Below are 19,284 nucleotides of genomic sequence, written 5' to 3' on the forward strand. Positions count from 1 at the left end.
TAATAATACAGTGGTACCTCGCAAGACGAATTTTTCGCAAGACGAATGTGTCTTGCGATCTGATGGTGACTCGCAAGACGAATTCATTTTGTGAAAAATTCATCATGCGAATCGCGGTTTCCCATAGGAATGCATTGAAATTTAATTCATGCATTCCTATGGGCAAAAAAAAGAAAAAGAAATTTCAGTGCATTCCTGTGGGAAACTGCGATTCGCAAGACGATTCTTTCTCAAAACGAATTGACTTGTGGAACGAATTAAATTCGTCTTGCGAGGCGCCACTGTAATAATAATAATAATAATAATAATAATAATTTCAGCAAGTGAAAACTTCCCAAAGTGCACATGCAGATGCAGCTGTTAGGCAGATCATTCATCCACAATATCCATAACCAAGAGCCTGGATAGCTCAGTTGGTTAGAACATGGTGCTGATATTGCCAAAGTTACAGATTCGATCCCCGTATGGAACAGCTGCATATTTCTGCATTGCAGGGTGTTGGACTAGATGATCCTCAGAACCCCTTCCAATGATACAATTCTATGATTCTATGATCCTGGCAATTAGTGAGGCTACGTTTGTGACACATCCACACCTGATCAGAAATTTGGAAATGGTACCATTCTCCCTACCACTTGGCAGAACATTGTGCTGTTTAGAGATAGTGAACCTGCGGCACTCTGGATGTTGTTGGACTACAGCAGCCATCACCCTTAACCAACGGCCATGCTGGCTGGGGCTGATGGCTGTAGGAGTCCAACAACATCTGGAGGGCGAGCCACAGGATCCCCATTGTTGATGTGATTGACCAGCAGTATAAACTGCATTTGTGGCTGCTCTCCTTCACCACATTTGTCATCTCTTTAAGGCAGGGGTAATTTACTTGCGGCCCTCCAGGTGTTGCTGGACTAAAGCTCCCATCATCCTTGGCCCTTGGCCATGCTGGCTGAGGCTACAGGTGAGCCAGCTGTGCTTTAAGGTAACAAATGAAGCTGTATACCTAGCCAAGTAATAATATTTCAATTTCAATTGTGATATGAAAAACAGGGCATAAATTGGCATAACTCAGGTGTGAACACCAGAGTAGCAAAAAGAGATGTACCCCTAAAATTTTACCATTTCCCAGCCATGTGTCATGTTCCACCACCTTCCCACCCCCCACCCCCCATGATCACCCTAGAGCTGGAACTGGACAACAGCTTCCCAGAGGAGGAGGACCTTGCTTTCAGCCTCATAAGAACATAAGAAGAACCTGCTGGATCTGGCCAATGGCCCATCTAGTCCAGCCTCCTGTCCTCACAATGGCCAACCAGATTCTTCTGGAAGCATGCAAGAGGAACACAAGCAGTGTCTTCAGTTTTAAGATGGGAATGGGAAACCTCCAGCCCATGAGGTCTGTATTGTAGCTCTCAGTTTGAGTAAATGGCAATTCAGGTTTTCTCCAGATTGACGTTTGCTCTGATTGAGCACTAAAGAACGGGTTTTCCATGGGAAAGGAGTGGAGCAAGTGGGACACTCTTTGGATCCTCCATGCTTTCTATATGGGGCAAGCAGAAATGTGGATGAGACCCCAGTCTCTCTTTCTCAGGCTGCTCCAAACTCACAGGTGGGAAGAACAATGTAGTCAACAGGAGCTTTTTTTTGGAGGAAAGTGGAATTTTAAAAAGACAACAGCCCTGGATTAGTTTTCTGTAGTTTAGCACGTGCCAGATATTTTGGACTCGCATCCGTCCCAGCCAGCAGAGTTAATGATCAGGGAGGATGGCATCTGCAATCCAAAAACATCTGGGGGAAACCAGGTTAGGAAAGGCTGCCTTAGATGAGCAGAGCTTTCCTTGCCTCCTGACACCCCTGCCCCCAATTCCTGGAACTGCTAATCTATGATCCCCAAAGACCCTGGCTTTTAAAAACCTTATTTCAAGAGTCGGCAACTTTGTACGTGTGTTATCGCAGAAATAATGCATATGCATTCTCTGCTGATGAATTGGTCTCTGAAGGTTGTGATAATCATGATATATTATGAGTGTGCTCTGCGCCTTGAAAAAGAACCTTGCTTGGGATCCGGGAGACCTGAACCCCACACTTTTCCTTGCCAGGCTCGTCTCATGTTCCCTTCCCACCTGCCTTGGCTCTGTGTGCGCGCAGGTGTAGGATTGCCTCGCATTAAAAGCTGCATAGGCCCATTTATAACGGGGCTACCTTGTTCTTCAAAGCTAAGCAGCTGCTTTTTCTCTCCCCCCTTCCACTTCCCCCCCCTTGCAGTAACGGCTGGAGAAACGTGAGAAAAGCGCAGATGCTTTGCTCATTTGTTTTGGCTCTTGCAGCGAAATTGTCTAACAATTGGAGAGGGCCAAGCAGAGGTTAGGCGTAATGGCGCAGAGGGGACAGGATGATTTATCCGCAAAGTCAGCGCCGGGCAGAGGGATAGCTTTATCTCTGCAAGGCCCCACAGCTGGCTGATGGAGAGTTGCTCTTGTAGTCCCTGATAAGCATGCACACACGGCCTGCATAATTCTTTGGGAAAGCTCCTTTGTGGCTGAGCAGCCGATTTCTGCAAACTTTCTGCATGAGTAAGATAAAAGATAATGAGACTCCATACATTTCCTGGCAGGGTTTCCTTCCCAAATGGCCCCCTGTAACCTCCACATTGGAAACAGATTAGAGGTCTTAATATTCCCCCTTATCACAAGCAACACCCTGGGGGGAAAGAGTTGTGCCTTTCTCCCTGCTGCTGCCACCACCATTTGAGATTTGCTTGTAAGTGTGCACAGAGCTGCTTTAGGGATGCAAACTTGTGTTGGTTGTGCATTCTACGGGGTAGTGTGGAAAAGTAACTATTTCCGTACTGTTTTTAAGCGTGCGAGTTGAACCGTAAGGGAATTTAAAGAACTCCAAATCCATTAGCAACACAGGAAATTGTCTTTCAATACGGCATTTTTCCAAGGAAGAAGTTGTTATTAACATCAACTATGAATCTGGGCTTAACATTTTAGCACCAAGAAGGCATTACTCATTGCAGGCAATAGGATGATCCTCTGGTGTTGACATTGCCATTCATTATTTGGCACTCTTTTCTAAGCCTTTAAAAAACCAACCCCCCCCAAAAAACCCAACCAAAAGATGTGCCATATATAAGGAATGGGCAGACTTAAGGCTTTTTTTTACTAGAACCCCAAAATATAACCCAAGAGCTACCAACTAGAACCCCAAGATCCACCAACCAGAGTGAGGTATAAAACAGCTACGGTTAGGCTGGATCTAGACACATCAAAGAAGCAATTCATTTAAATGCGTTGTAAACTCATACAGGGAAATCTGGTAGGGAAAGACGGGACTCCACAGCGCCTTCTGGAGTCACAGTGTTATATTTAAAAAATTGCATATACAACACATATAACATGCTTTTTCTTTCCCAATCTAGCTGAGTCCTTAGACACAAAGTTAAAACGAAAGAACAGGAAACCCCTGAGCATACTCTCATCTGGAAAAGGGACTGAACTGAGCTTGCAGTCGTTTCACAGAAAAGTTCACTCCTGGTTGACCTTCCACATCTCAGTAGCCTGATTTAGGTGGGGGGATTTTGTTGTTGCTGTTGTTGATAAGTTGGGCTTTGGAAACCCTCGCTGATCTCTTGCTAGATCTTGATCTACCTACTGATCTATTTCTGATTAATTTCAATTGTCCTATTCTCAAGGGAATAGTATTACCTGTCAGGGTTGTACAATTTACCACCAGTGACACATTTTGCCCTTCTAGCTGATTAACAGTACCCCAAGTTTTGAGAAGCAGTAAAAATATGGCATTTATTTATTAAGCCTGCGGTTCATGAGCTGCATTTGGCTTGGGTGGGTCATAATTTTTTCAGGTCTACTTTATTTATTCATAAGATTTCTTATTTTCCCTTCGCCATAAGGCAGGTTACACCAACAGAATATACATTTCTTAAAACACAGTTTAAATAAACAAAAATACCCTGATAAATTGCAGGAAATGAACTTGGATTAATTTCTCAGCCTGCCCAACACCAACATGTGATGGTCAGCAAAAAGCGGCTTTAACTTTTGCAGGGCTTTGGGTTGTCTTACAAGAACCCAGGGGGGGAAATAAGCAAATTGGACCAGAGAGCAGGACCGGAATTGGCTGAGGATTCTTCGGGTCTTGAGGTGGTTTTTTGTTAACGTGCTTTTTTTATTTTGCCACGTGGAACTAAAAGCTGCTTCTCCGGAGACTTTGCAATATGGCTGGTTCACTGCCAGGATGCTGCCAAATGACTATTGATTTTCTAGCAGGGACTCTGAGTTGCAGGCAGGGAGAATTGCTCTTTAGCCCAACTGCCTGCGGTGAGTAAGAGAAAGTCAGCACTGTGTAATTTAAGGACGCCACCTTGCCTTGCCAAACGAGTGCGTGTTACACACTTGCAGGATGCTTTCAGTCGCAAGTGCACAGGTAGGAAGGTTGCATCGTTTCCCTGCAGTGGTTATTTCACTACTCAGGGGCATGAATGAGCTTGGATAGGTGTGGGGAGGGAGAGACATGAAAGTTTGAGCCTGGAGAGAGGAAAAAAGCTAGACGCTTGCGCTAAAACAAAACAAAAACCACACACACAATAAAATCAGGGAAGAAATTAATGCAGAGACCAATCAAAGGAGGGCAGGCTGTCTCAAAAGGACTTCTTCCCTGCCAGCAGCAATCTTTGCCTTGCCCTTTGCCAGAGTTTTCTGTCACCTTCCTGGTTGTATACTTTCTCCAGCACATTCCCTTTTCTTCTTGTGAAGCTGGCGGTTGTGTAACTGTCTCACAGAGCTCTCTTGCATAAACTCGAGCGCCTGTTGCTATAACTACAATGCTTGTAAATCAGCCTCAGCCTCGTGCAATTCTTCTTCTTCTTCTTCTTTAGGCAGCTCATGTGGGGAAGATGCAGACAGCTTTGTTTTGCTGCATGTTAATAAGCGGGGAAGGGGGAACCCTCATGCAAAAATTCAAGTTTACCTGCGTGCTTCAGAGGTACGCAGGGAGGTGCTGGTGCTGAATTTGCTTCCCTCTTTGCCCTCCTGAACCTGGAGGAGTTGCTCCTACAATGCAAGGGTGATGGTGGCCAATCCACAGCGGAGTGACTTTAGCACACAGGGACACCAGGATAAATCTGAGCCATTGGAAAGGACCCTACCAATGATGCCTGGCACCACACACAATTGTTTAGCCAGCCCTGGAAGACAAGGACAACCTCAGGAAAGTTCTGTTCCCAGCATAGATCAATCCTGTTCTGTTTGCGTGAGAGCTAGGGTGCCACAATGAGTAGGGCTCTGAAGATGCAAGAAACTCGAATTCACATCTCGCCTCAGCCACAAAGCTCACTTGCCCTTGGGAAAGTTCCTGACTTTCAAGCTATCCTACCTCCATAATTGAACTATGGAACTCGCTCCTGCAGGAGGCAGTGACAGCCACCAACCTAGACAGCTTTAAAAGAGGATTAGGCAAATTCGTGGAGGAGAAGGCCACTAACCATGTTGGCTATGTTGAATCCTCCAGAGCTGGAGGCAGTATGCTTCTGAATACTAGGGGCTGGTAACCACAAGAGGTGCAAGTGCTGTTGTGCTCAGGCCCTGCTCACAGGCTTCCCATAGGCACCTGGATTCCTGCCATCGCAAGCATATGCTCTGAGCCATGATATATCCCCGGGATAAAATGCTCCAGCCAGTCATAAAGGATCCGATTTCTCCAACTCTCTCCATACTTATCCTGTCTCATTTGGCATATTCCTTTCAATATAGTCAAAAGTGTAGAATGTTGACAGCTTTTGTTGGGGGGGGGGATATGCTGGGATATTCTTCAGAGTGATTTCATGCCATTTCCCCTACTTTCCACTCTGAGTTTCTGTAGTAGAGCTTGCTTTTCATACTTCCCTGAGCCCTATATACATGTATAGATTTTAGCAGTGCAATTTATCTAGAAAAAGAGGTGCTGGAACTCGCCATGAACAGCTCTCTTATTCTCTTAGAATGGCATTGGCACGCACCTGAGAGGTGCTGACAAGTTCTAGTTGAAGAAAAGCCCTGGATTTTATCCATATAAGGACATCCCCACATGGGTACAGGGACCTTGGAGCTTAGGTGATAATTTGTCATTGACTTGATACTTCCATACCTGCTACCTCCTGCTTCCATTTCCTAGCAAGTGCATGTGTGATGGGCAAACCCCGCTGCTAGCTAAATGCTGAGACTCACCTATCCATAAATTAAAACCAAGCCCCTACTTGGGAAGAAAAATAGCCATCTTAGGATGATAGTTAGCTTATGATGTGGGAAATCCCAGAGTAGTTGGTGTGTGTGTGTGTGTGTGTGTGTGTGTGTGTGTAAAAAAGTCAGAATCCATATGACCTTGTGTAAAAAGTAGGCAATGAAGCCTACTTAGGTGAACAAGTTTGTGACTTTGGGGAGGGCAATAAGATCTGAAAATTTTGCAGAATTCAGTTGGTCCAAGTGGAGTAGATTGTAAGATATACCAGAGGAAACAGCATCAAATGAGTGCACTGCTCGTTGTTAAAGAAGACAAGGATGAATTTTGCAGTCAAGGGTTGTATCCAACAGAGGTGCCCCATTAGTATATGGACCTCTGCCTGTGTTACAGGACTTCCTCACCTCCATTAAAAAAAATCTGTTTTGGGGGTCCCCCCCACCTTTCTAGAACAGATTTGGAAGGAAGATCACAGAGAGAGGAGAGGAAATCTTGTTCCACATTAGAAGTCCATGCCCTAACTGTGGTATAACATGCTGCTCCACATTTGAGCACATCCAGATTCTCTTCAGCAGGGAGGTTTCATAGGATACAAACATAAACACAATTTTAAAAACGTTATTTCTGAAAGTTAGAACAAATAACAGGACGTCCAGTATGTTGGAAGCATATGCTGCTGAACACAGAAAGGAAAGAACTTGAAAGCAAACGAAGAGAGAAGGATCTCAACCTTTCAGGATGGAGCACAGCTGAGTTTCTTGGTGTAAGAGCATGAAGGGAGGGTGGCCCTGTCTGTGCAGAAGGCTAGGAGAAACCCTGCGGGCAAAAGCTGAGTAACGAGGAAGCGAAATGCTCCTTTGCCAGGTGGCAGAGAGCCAGAGCTGTGGGCGCACGTGAGAATGTGGAAGGAGGCAGGCAGCAACCCACGCTGTCTGCACTTCAGATCTCTGAAAGGATCTCCCTGTGCCGACTGTTACACAGAGAAAAACACAAGGGGAGGATGTGAGAGAAAGAGCAGCAAAGAACATATGAGCACTGGCTGGAGCTTCACTGCCTGACAGCAGAGACGTTGGCAGCAGTAGAGCAGCTCCATCCGCAACCAGGGCCTGCTGAGGGCACCCGGGTCCCCTGTATTTTTATTTCTGATATTGACAGGCCGCTTTTCACCATGCAAGGCCACCACAAAGTGGTTTGCAGAGCAATCAATGAAACAACCCAGCGATCAAATAAATGTGGCATCTAAAACAATAATAAAAAGAAACCACTGACAAAGAGAAGAAGAGAAACATAATACAGCTTACTTGAAATGCCTGCTGGAAAAAGAAAGGTTACTTTCTGTGGGGAGATGAGACCACCTAAAGAACATCAGGAGTATAAATGGCAGCTAATTCACTCTCTAGAAAATTTCAGAGGACTTTTTAGTTCTCCAGCAATAACTAAACTAAACTTAGTACCTGCAAGATACTGAGTAAAAAAGCGGGGGATACTCAGGTGACCAGATTCATCTTGAGAGCATGTACCTAGAGATGGCAGCTGCAACTAGAACGGTGGAAGGTGGCAGTGGACAGAAAACAGATCCCGATCTCTGAGGCTCCTTTATAAACAGAGGCATAGCAAGACAGCTCTAACTTAACTGATTGTGTGCTGTTATTTCAGGGCTCTGTGTCCTCAATAGTCTATCTATAGATGTTTTGGATTACAACTCTCATAAGCCACAGCCAGCTCAACCTCTCTGGGGTAGATGGACACTGTAGTCCTAAACACCTGGAGGGTTGGGGAAAACTGGCTCAAGAGGTGACTCCACACAGGACTTGCAGTCAGGTTAAAGTGGACTGTGCAGTCCACCTTGCTGGATTTCTGAGATGTCTCAGAATGAATGAGACTTGCTTCTCCCCAGAATGTTCCTCTAGTTGCTTGCTCTTGTTATCCTTGGGATGTGTATTGGGTGCAGCTTTGAAATCGGTTTCATTTAAAAGCAAAAGCACCTTCTGGAATTTGATGCAAGTAGATGTGAACAACATGGTGGTCAGAATTCCAGATAAACTCGACTAGGCCTGTAGAAAATGGTGTCCAGGTTTTTTCCTCCGCTCCAAAAATTGGCAAAATGTGTGGGGAAACCCAGACATATGGCAACCCATGTTGGAATTGAAGTCTTTCCATTAAAATAGCTAAAAAACTTCAATAGCTCAGCAGCTTTGCCCCCACACCCCTAAAGCTCAACAACTTTTTAAATATGGCAACCCTAAACTAGTCCCATTGCCACAAAAGGTGCTGCCAAGACAAAAATGTGATAGAGGTTTCTTAATATAGTTGTGGAACTTTTTATTTTTGTATCTAGCCTTTTAGTAAACCTTTGTTTACTAGAGCTGGGAATCATTTACCCACAGAGTCTCCATCTTATCAGGGTTCAGTTTCGGATTCTTTACTTTGCTCCAGCCCCTCATTGCATCCAGGCCATAGCTGCCAAGTCTCCTGCTGAAAAATGCGGGATCAGCAGCGGTGCGGCACCGGAAGTTGCTTCTACGCATAGCAACTTCTGGTGCTGGCAGCGCCCGATTTCCGGTGCCCAGACATGGGTAGCACGGCACCGGAAGTCGCTTCTACACATGTCCGGAAGTTGTGTAGAAGCAACTTCCGGTGCCGCTCTGCCCGATTTTCGGTGCCCAGGTATGGGCGGAGTGGCACCGGAAGTCACTTCTACGCATGTCCGGACATGCGTAGAAGTGACTTCCGGTGCCATGCTACCCATGTCTGGGTACTGGAAATCGGGCGGCGCCAGGACCCAAAATGGAGCCTCCCTGGCAGGTAGGAAATCTGGGGGATTTACGGGATTTTTTTCAATCCGGGCTGCCAATGGGAAACGGTTTAAAATACGGAAAACGGGAGACTTGGCAGCTATGATCCAGGCACTGGTTCAGGTCATGCATAGCCTCTCCTGATTCAGATGTTACTGAGAAACAGAGGTGGGTGTCAGCACCATACCGCAGACAGCTCATCTCAAATCTCCTAATGATCACTCCCAGTGGCTCAGTATAGATGTTAAATGTTTATATCTGGTAAACTGCTGTAATATGTGCCCTATGATCAAGGGCACCTCTGATTTAGGACAGTAATTGCGATGAAAGACAACTGCAACAATAAGCACAGGCTTATTACGGCCTATTTCCTCAGCAAGGACAAACTGGCATAATGTTGCTGAAATCCCTGGTATCAATTTACACTGGAAAAGAATCCACTTTGTAATTTACAGCAGGGTACAGAGCTTGATTCTCAATCTGTTCTCTTGTGCCAAAATCCATTTACTTTGATGGGCCTTACATGAGGGTGTTTTGGGGTGGTTGTGAGTACTCTGAGAGTGGCACTAAAACCCCGTAGTCCCTTAATTTGGCTATAGACTAACTGTAAATAATCACATCCCAAAGCCTTGCTCCTACTTAATCTTTTAAATGATTCCTCTGGAGAAGGCCACGCTCAATTTAAATGCTAAATCTGTGAACTTCTAAGAGTCTTTCCATGGCTGAGTCCAGAGTGAGTTGCCAATAAATAATGCTGCAACAAATGTGAAAGTCTTTGCAGCCCTCTCTTCACTGTATCTAGAGGGTAAGTGTTTTGGGTATTGAATCATGCACTCTGGATATGAATTGCTTCACTTTGATTGGTTTGTGACATGGGGGAAGACAGAAAGGAACAACCATAAGGTATCAGGAGACCTGATTAAGTGCATGATTGGGTGTTTAATCCATTTTGCAGTGGTGAAATAGTGCTGATTTTGGATCTGTTAATGTGAATTGTTCTCTCTCTCTCTCTCTCTCTCTCTCTCTCTCTCTCTCTCTCTCTCTCTCTCTCTCTCTCTCTCTCTCTCTCTCTCTCTCATTTTCTAATCTGTGGTTTCCTGCAAAACTTGATACCGCCTGCTGATACCTCCCTTCTTGTGTGGTCCCACATGCACCTCCAGCCATTGACAATAGAGGGGGTTATGATGATGACCAATTTCTAAAATGCTAGGTTTAGGCAACACGTGTGCTCTAATTCTTCCCTCCTCCCACTCTCCTACACACACTCGTACACATATACACACCCCATAAAGTTTTTCCCAGGCCACCCCAACTTTTAAAACGGATTCACAAGCTTTGAACTCAGGGGTCCTGTGGCTGAAATTTTTTTTCTATGAGTCCCTGTACTTGCCACCTGTGAGATGTTGCAACTACTTCTCCCAAAGTATTAAATGTTATTAATGGAGATGGGAGCTCCATATTAGCCCTTGTAGCCCAGTACTGCCTACTCAGACTGGCTGTAGTTCTCCTCCAGGGTCCCAGGCAAGTTTTGCAGGAAACCACAGATAAAGTGGGCACAGTGGCCTCTTGAGATCCACAGTTTGTTTGCTGTCCATCTTCACCGATGACAATTCTGCTTGTCGCCGCTCTACTAGCCGCTGCCCAGGAATGGAGGACTAACTTGACCTTTCCCCTCGATACCTGGTTTGAGGAAGTATTACCTATTGTAATATCTGCACTCATTATTTATGGGTTTCCAGGGGTAAGGCCAAACCTATGGTCTGAGCAGCTACATGGTAACCATCTGTGACCTATGTCAAAAGACAAACTTGTGGCTGGCAGGTTAGGGTTAGGGTTAAATTTGTGTTTGTTTCTGGATTTAATTCATTCCAGGGCTTATTACTGAACACTCCATTGTGGTTCCACGGAATCATGATCTTATTATTCGTCACATTGTTTCTATCTCTCTGCAATAACCATTTCTCCACTCTGCATCATTTTTCTTCTTCTTAAGTTGTGAACCATAATGATGCCAAATAGGCAAGTCATTGTTTGTTTCTGTCTCTCAAATGTCTGTCTTGTTTATTTGTAATGATTTTTATTTTTATTTAAAGCAACTTTGGGCGCGGTGTTTGTGCCCTCCTGGCTTGGAGCTTTGATGTGAGTCGAGACAGGGTGTTACGAGATGGGAGTGAAGCTTCACACCAGTAAAAACTGTCTGGGTTGCATATGCTGATCTGTGGGAATGTGGTGACTAGATTCCTTTCACTTGCAGCAGGGGGTTGAATTGGGGCTGGGTCTTCAGAGTCTCCCAGCTCTTTCTTCTTACCACCCAGGCAGCCTTCTAAAGCATTTTTTTCTGTATAGCGGCAGCCCAAGAAAATTTGCTGCCTGAAGCAGAATTCAGATGTGCTTCCTACCCTGGCCAACACTTTGTTGTATCATTCTGATATGAATTCCAGCCCTCGCCTGCTATATGTATGTATAATTTGCGGGGGGTTGTGGAAATGAGCAAGGCCAAGAGAGGTTTCCCTCTGAGGCAGGGGAAACCCCAGTTGGGAAGAGGGTCTGACACATTCTGCTTGATGCTCCATTAAATTAAGGTCCCTGATGTTTAATTAATATGCTTAGACTAATGTCCTCAGTGTTAATAACTCAGGTAACAGAGTTGGCACTGGGATTGCTTGGGGTGTTGCTTTGTTTTCCATCTGCCCCCTGTCCTACTTTTGTTTTATACATTATTTGCTCATTAAGGGCCAAAGGGGTCCTTCTTGGAGCTGGTCCTTCTGGTTGAGGTGTCCAGGAGGATGCCTGTGCCACACCACTGTAATTTGCTTTGAGGTTCTAGAAAGTGCTTTTAAACTAAGCTTTTTTTATTTTTTTTAAAAAAATGCTTTAGTGTATTACATGGAATGTTTTACATTTGGTGGATATCAAGATAGTGGCCACAACTTTGGTTGCCCATCCAGTCGGCAAGGTAAGAGGGGGCCCAGGACACCATCCTGCCATGGGCTCCAAAACACTGTCCCAGGTCCATCAAGAAGTGCCAGGTACAGAATAAGGACTGCAGGACTTGTGCGTGTGCAGAAAATACATTTAAAATTAAGAAGGAGTATGCCTCTGAGCTTATTCTCAGCTCAGATTTTCAACACCAGAACGATGGTGGCCAGTTAAGCGTTGCCAAAAAGGACGATTTGCATCACCAAAACAAAAAGATGACATCAATTGCTGTAACCATTCGCAAATGGCAATTTATATACTGTACAGTACAGACAAGCAAATTTAAAAAAGATTACTATAATTTAAATAGAAACACTGGGGAAGACACCAGGTGACTTGTGCATCGGCTCAGTCTGCTGACCAGGTGCTGCTAATGCCTCGCGAACAACTTCAAGGCTCCTGCTCTCCCTTGTTATGGTTCCTTATCTTCAAACCAGACTTCAAATAGAGGTCACCTTCAAACAGGGGACAGACAGTCCTTCAAAAAATAGAAGACTGCCTTCTTTTCTATAAAGTAGGACACATGGCAACCCTAACCAGAAAGGAGCTCATATTCCTGGTTTCTTGCCAAGCTCTTTTGTTTTAGCAGCCCAATTTAGAGAAGAAGAAGAACCTTTGTATGCTTACTACTGTTAAATGATTGGGATATGAGAAGGCCTTTCTGATCCACTGTAAATGGAAATCACTCAGAGACATGCCAGACGATCCTCATCTGCACTGAAATATACTCTGAGTCGAGAGTGAATTTCATGCTCTTTATTCAGCTTGTAGTAGCAATAGAGGAAAAAGAGAAGAATGGCTCTTTCCCCCAAAACGTCTGCTTATATACATTATTTACACAATGGGCCTTGCGTGATTGGCTACTTCAGGGCTGCACCTGTGGGCCAATCAGGTTGCGGATTGACCTCTGCCAGCAGCCTGATTGTCTGCTCCTGCAGGCCAATCAGGTTGCGGATTGACTTCTGCCAGCAGCCTGATTGGCTGCTCCTGCAGGCCAATCAGGTTGCTGATTCACTTCCACCTGGAGCTGGATTGGGTGGCTCCTGCAGACCAATCAGACTGCTGCATCCTGGATCCTATTGTTCTAGGATTTAGCTCAGTACATAACATGCACTCTGCTCATCTCTGATTCTGTCTTGGCTTAAGATTACCCTGCACCTCAAGCTAGAAAATAGGTTTCTTTAGATGGGTCCATGCCACAACAAGGGTGCAAACCTGTGAGCTGGCACCTGAAGCTGACTCTTTCACAGCAGTAAGGAGCGGATGACACAAGCCCTATGCAGGTGTTCTCCACGTGTACACCCTGCATGTGCAGAAGGGGCAGCAGGTCACACTACTGGCTCCACTTCCTAAGAGGGATAGACAAATGCATCAATTTCGGTTTCTCTCAGTTTCTCATTTTTCCTCAATCTTAAATTCAGTTCCCCACTTTTTCACATCAGTTTGTGATTATTATTATTATCCTCTGGGAAATTCATCTGTGAATTTCTCCTAATGTACACATTACTGCACACAATTTTGCCTGGTGTACACATCATTGCAAAGCAATTTCCCCCAATACGATGCTTTTTGGCATATTATTTTCATTAATATGTGCATTTGTATGGACACAATACCCGAGTACATGCATTTTGTACGCATCACATGGATGGAGAACTGCAATGGCAGAATTCGGAGAAGTGCAAACAGCGAAGGGCGGCTGTTCAGGTTCCCTTATTGTTTCAGAAAGTGAAAATTTGGTACATACACCTTTGAATGTGAACTGAATCAAATTTCTTCCCCGTCCCTACCTCCTAGATGTCCATGAATCTGCACAGGAAAAGTCTGTACATGGGCAGCTGCTTATTACCCTTGCCTGACCAAGGATCCTTATCCCATGGAAGTCTCTTATTCAACATCTTTATCCATGACTTGGATGATGGGCTTGAGGGCATCCTGAGCAAGTTTGCAGATGACACCAAATTGGGAGGGGTGGCTAATACCCCAGAGGACAGGATCACACTTCAAAATGACCTGAACAGATTAAACAACTGGGCCAAAGCAAACAAGATGAATTTTAACAAGGAGAAATGTAAAGTACTACACTTGGGCAAAAAAATATATGAAAGGCACAAATACAGGATGGGAGACACCTGGCTTGAGAGCAGTACATGTGAAAAGGATCTAGGAGTCTTGGTAGACCACAAACTTGACATGAGTCAACAGTGTGATGCAGCAGCTTAAAAAGCCAATGCAATTCTGGGCTGCATCAATAGGAGTATAGCATCTAGATCAAGGGAAGTAATAGTACCACTGTATTCTGCTCTGGTCAGACCTCACCTGGAATACTGTGTCCAGTTCTGGGCACCACAGTTCAAGGATACTGACAAGCTGGAACGTGTCCAGAAGAGGGCAACCAAAATGGTCAAAGGCCTGGAAACGATGCCTTATGAGGAACGGCTTAGGGAGCTGGGTATGTTTAGCCTGGAGAAGAGAAGGTAGCCATGACAGCCGTGTTCAAAAATATAAAAGGATGTCATATAGAGCAGTGTTTCTCAACCTTTTTTGGGCCACGGCACACTTGTTCCGTGAAAAAAATCATGAGGCACACCACCATTAAAAAAGTTAAAAAATTTAACTCTGTGCCGCCCTATATTATAATTATGACTGTAAGAAACACTTGCCAAATATTGCATTCCGGCGGGTCAGTGTTGCGTATTGGCGGCCGCCAGGCTCGTTTGCACTGAGCTTTGGGAAAGAGGAGGAGAAATATTGCTTTCCGGCGGGTCAGCGTTGGTTATTGGCGGCCGCCAGGCACGTGACAATGCAAATCGCCCTTCTCGTCGCCGCACGTCGCGGCACACCAGCCAGCGTCTCGCGGCACACTAGTGTGCCGCGGAACAGCGGTTGAGAAACGCTGATATAGAGGAGGGAGAAAGGTTGTTTTCTGCTGCTCCAGAGAAGCAGACATGGAGCAATGGATTCAAACTACAAGAAAGAAGCTTCCACCTAAACATTAGAAAGAACTTCCTGACAGTAAGAGCTGTTCGGCAGTGGAACTTGCTACCAAGGAGTGTGGTGGAAGTCTTTAAGCAGAGGCTTGACAGGCATATGTCAAGAATGCTTTGATGGTGTTTCCTGCTTGGCAGGGTGTAGGACTGGATGGCCCTTGTGGTCTCTTCCAACTCTATGATTCTATGTGAGTAGCTGGTCATGCACAAGCTTCCCACTTGCGGGCAGTACATGTGAACACGCAGGAGGTATGGCCAATGCCACACAGCGTCGTCCCCTGCTCCCTTCTCCATTGCTTAGCCTCTACACGTGGAAAATGTCCAAACGGGGCTACTGTTTCACTGAGCTCCAGCAAGCTTTGCCTGCTAATTGCTGCGCTTCCAACTTCTTTTATAGGGACAGGCAGGCCTTTTTTTTATTGGCCCTTTGGCAACCCTACATTTCAGGAAGTTGTGGAAGAGGCTGGGTGCTGACTGCCCTGTGCACAGACATTGTACACACATTTCAAAACGTGACACATGAAATGGATTGATGAATGCAAAACAGCCATCCCAAACGAGCGTGTGTGAACCGGAGGCAAGTTGATGTTAAATATAGCAGCTGTTAGTTTTATTCTTTTCTGTCTCCTTGCACTTTGGAGATCATCTCCTCAATCAGAGGCACTTAAAGCAATCTTTGACAATTCATTCACATTCTACTCTTTGCTCGAGGGAAAATAGAATTACTAATAAAAAGGCTTCGCGTGATTGCATTTGTAATAGGATACAATTTGGATCCCACTTTCTGGAGTGGGGGGTAAAGACTAAGAAAAGTACATAGCGCATAAAGTTGCATTTTATGCAGAGAAATGCACAACGGCAGCGAGCCCATAAAGCATTGAGTTTTGTGATTCATTAAACGTTTATTCCATGTCTCTAAAAACACCCTTTGAATACATAATTGCAGACAGTTTTGATGTGGTAAATGATGGGGGTGTTAGATAGGAAACTGCCTTGCAGCAAGTCAAGACTGCCATTCCTTCCAGCTCAGTACTGTCTACTTTGGCCATGTCTGTTTATAATGATAAGCCAAACTTTCTGGTTTACCATGTTTTGTCAGGAACAAGGAGTGTGCTATTGCACACTCCCCAGTCACTTTCACAACTGGTGTGAGCTAGGAAAACAAACCAGGAAACCTTGGCTTCCTGTTACATCCAAACCAGGTTTTTGTTCCCTAACAAGGGGGTGCCATTGGTGTAGTTCATGATTATGGTAGGTAATCATGTGTTTTTGTATAGTAAACCGCCCTGTGATCTTCGGGCAAAGGGTGGTATAGAAGTTTAATGAAGAAGAGGAAGAGGAAGATCACCATCAAGGCAACAACAAACCATGGCTTCGAGTTGGCTAGCAAGCATGTTAGGAAACAAAAGAGCACAACCGTTGGTTTGAATCTAACGCTAGGAATCTAATGCCAGGAAGCGAAAGCTTTCTGGCTTGTTTCTCCCATTTCCTCCAGTGGAAGGGCAAACCTTTCTCTCTCCAGCTGTTACATCCCCTCAGACTCACTCCTCCCTCCATGCCCCCCTCACCCCCAGATCTGGCCCTCCCCAAGGTCCATCAACCAAAGCCAGGCACACAAAAATGGCTAGGCCACGGATGGCAATGAGAGACAGGGACAGCCTCTCTAACCCTATGCATGGCTCGGGATTTGTTTTCAGGATCACAACTAGGGTAGCCAGTTATGCACTGTCAAAACTGAGGAGTTGCAGCACTCAACTCTCAGGTCTGCACTAGGAGAGAGGAAGATCCATGCCTCCAGGAGGAAAGCTGAACCTGCAGGTTCCTATATATATTTAAAGGTATATACGTTTATCATGCTGCAATCTGGTCTTTTCAACTGGGGATGCCAGGAACATAGCTGCCAAGTTTTCCCTTTTCTCACGAGCAAGCCTATTCAGCATAAGGGAATTTCCCTTTAAAAAAGGGATAACTTGGCAGCTATGGCCAGGAATTGATATGCCAGGACCTTCTGCAGGCAAACCAGCTGCTTTATCACTCAGCTATGGTTCCTTACTATGGTCTGTGCACTTGGAAATATTGCAAGATTGACCTTTATGGTGGCGAAAACATAAACTCACTAGCAAGCTAAACAAGCCTACATCCTTTCCAATATTCAGTAAACTTTCAGATCGAACCTTGAAAAACAACAAGGCTGCTGTTCTACTGTCCAGCAGTCAGCTGAGTGATAGTTGCGTGTGTAGACCTTTTAACCACCCCCCGAAATAAATTCAGACAAGACTCAAATTTTAGGTTTGGTTTTTGGCAGAATTTAGGCCACAACTTTATTGATTACAATCAAGTGAGTGGTTGCATAGGCTCTGGTTCTACTAGCTCCCTGCACCCTTGCAGGTAGTGCTGACCCTGGGCACCAACCATAAGTCAGCCTTGGGTGAACAGCTGGGACAGTGGCAAGCAGGAGCTCTGCTAGGCTTCCACCCAGATGTGCCCTGGACTCAGGCTCCGGGCACAACCCCTCACAGGGAAGACCAACCACGAGTCCGTGGATTCGGAATACCCAACGCATAGGGAGGGCTAGGGCATCCTGCCACCCCATCACCTGAACCAGAGCCTATCTGCAACCTTACAAGTTGTGACGATCTGCTACGCGGCAGGCGAAATCCAAATGGGCACCAGCCAATCAGCCAAATGGGGAAAATTCCAGCCATGCCACTTGAAGATTGGGGTGGTGTGCAACAATATACCTCGACTTTTGCAGAATAGTAAAAGCAATGCCCTCTGGTCAAATCCACCTGGGCACCTTGTTAGTTGAAAGCACTGCTTGCCATGTAGGCAGCTAAAGGCTTATTATTGTTATTATTTAAAAAAGCATGCAGCTAAAGTCACCCACAGAGGCTTTGCCATGTGTTCACACCCTTTGTACTTCTTCCTTGGTGGCTGACAAAACACTTCTGGCAACAGCTTTGTTCAGACGTGCTTTCTGCCAGCTGGCCTGTGTACAAGGCCCGATCCTGTCCCCGTTGAACTCACAGCGAGCACCGTCTTCTCGGATGCGGTGGAGCCAGAATCGGGCTCTTTGTTTGCCACTTGGATTTACAAGAGTGCAGGTCAAGTGAAAAGGCCACAGTTCGAAGGTCAAGAGGAACACTAAGAGCTACATTGTGTACTCGTTTCACAAACAGAATGGGCCCTCAAAGTGATAAGAAGGGAAATGTCTCCTGCTGTGGTGCTTTGTTCCTAAAGTAAATCTGCCAAAGTAATAACTCCACACACACCCAAGACATTTTTAGATTGTACGGTAGTTGCCACTTAGGGTTTTTCTTTCCCTGTTCCTTATATTTAGATTAAGATATGCAAAAGAGATGAAGTGAAGTAGGTTTGAGTCTGGTCAGTGGCTTGGCAGCAAACCAGCTGGGAATCCCATGTATTCTGCTTCAAGTTCCATTATGGGAGAAAGGCAGGATATAGGTGGACAAAAGAAGTAGGGTTGCCATACGTCCTGAATTTTCTGGACATAAGCAGGATTAGACCGTTGGAAACTGTGTCCAGATGAAAATCACTGAAACATCTGGGGGGAAATTCGTGTCAGCAGTGCAGATTTTGACGAAGTTCCCTAAAAATAGCTCAAGAACTTTTCTCTTTTTAAAGATTTTGCAAACAGTCCCTGAGTCAGACACCCACTGGACCAACAGGCGATGGTGCAAAGCAAGCAGGATCACTAGTGCCCCTGCGTATATGGCAGCAGCTGTCCCTGCCTGGTTGGCTAGGGGCAGGGGGGCCAGCCCTGTGTGGCTATTTCAGACCACAAAACTGCTCCTACAAAGTTGGTGTTTCAGATTTTAGCCAAAAATAAATGGACAGTGGTTTTAGTGCATTTTAACTACATTCCTGGAACCATGCAATTGCACACACGGCTTGTTGGCCTAAGCCCCCCCCCAAACCCCCACAATATGGATACAAAAGAAAAGCAATGCAATAAAAGTACAATAAATATAATAAATGAAAAACCACAAAAACCACAAAAAAAATGCATGCCGCTGCCATTCAGGTAATACAGACATCCCGGCACTGGAAAGCTAAGTACAGTGGAACCTCGGTTTATGAACACCTTGGTTTATGAATTTTCGGTTTACGAACGCCGCGGACCCATCTGGAACGGATTAATTCACTTTCCATTACTTTCAATGGGAAAGTTCGCTTCAGTTTATGAACGCTTCAGTTTATGAACAGACTTCTGGAACCAATGACACTCATACTTCGGGTTAAGTACGCTTCAGGTTGAGTACTCC

Source organism: Zootoca vivipara, chromosome 2 (assembly GCF_965207765.1).
Source record: "Zootoca vivipara chromosome 2, rZooViv2.hap1.1, whole genome shotgun sequence".
Lineage (NCBI taxonomy): Eukaryota > Metazoa > Chordata > Lepidosauria > Squamata > Lacertidae > Zootoca > Zootoca vivipara.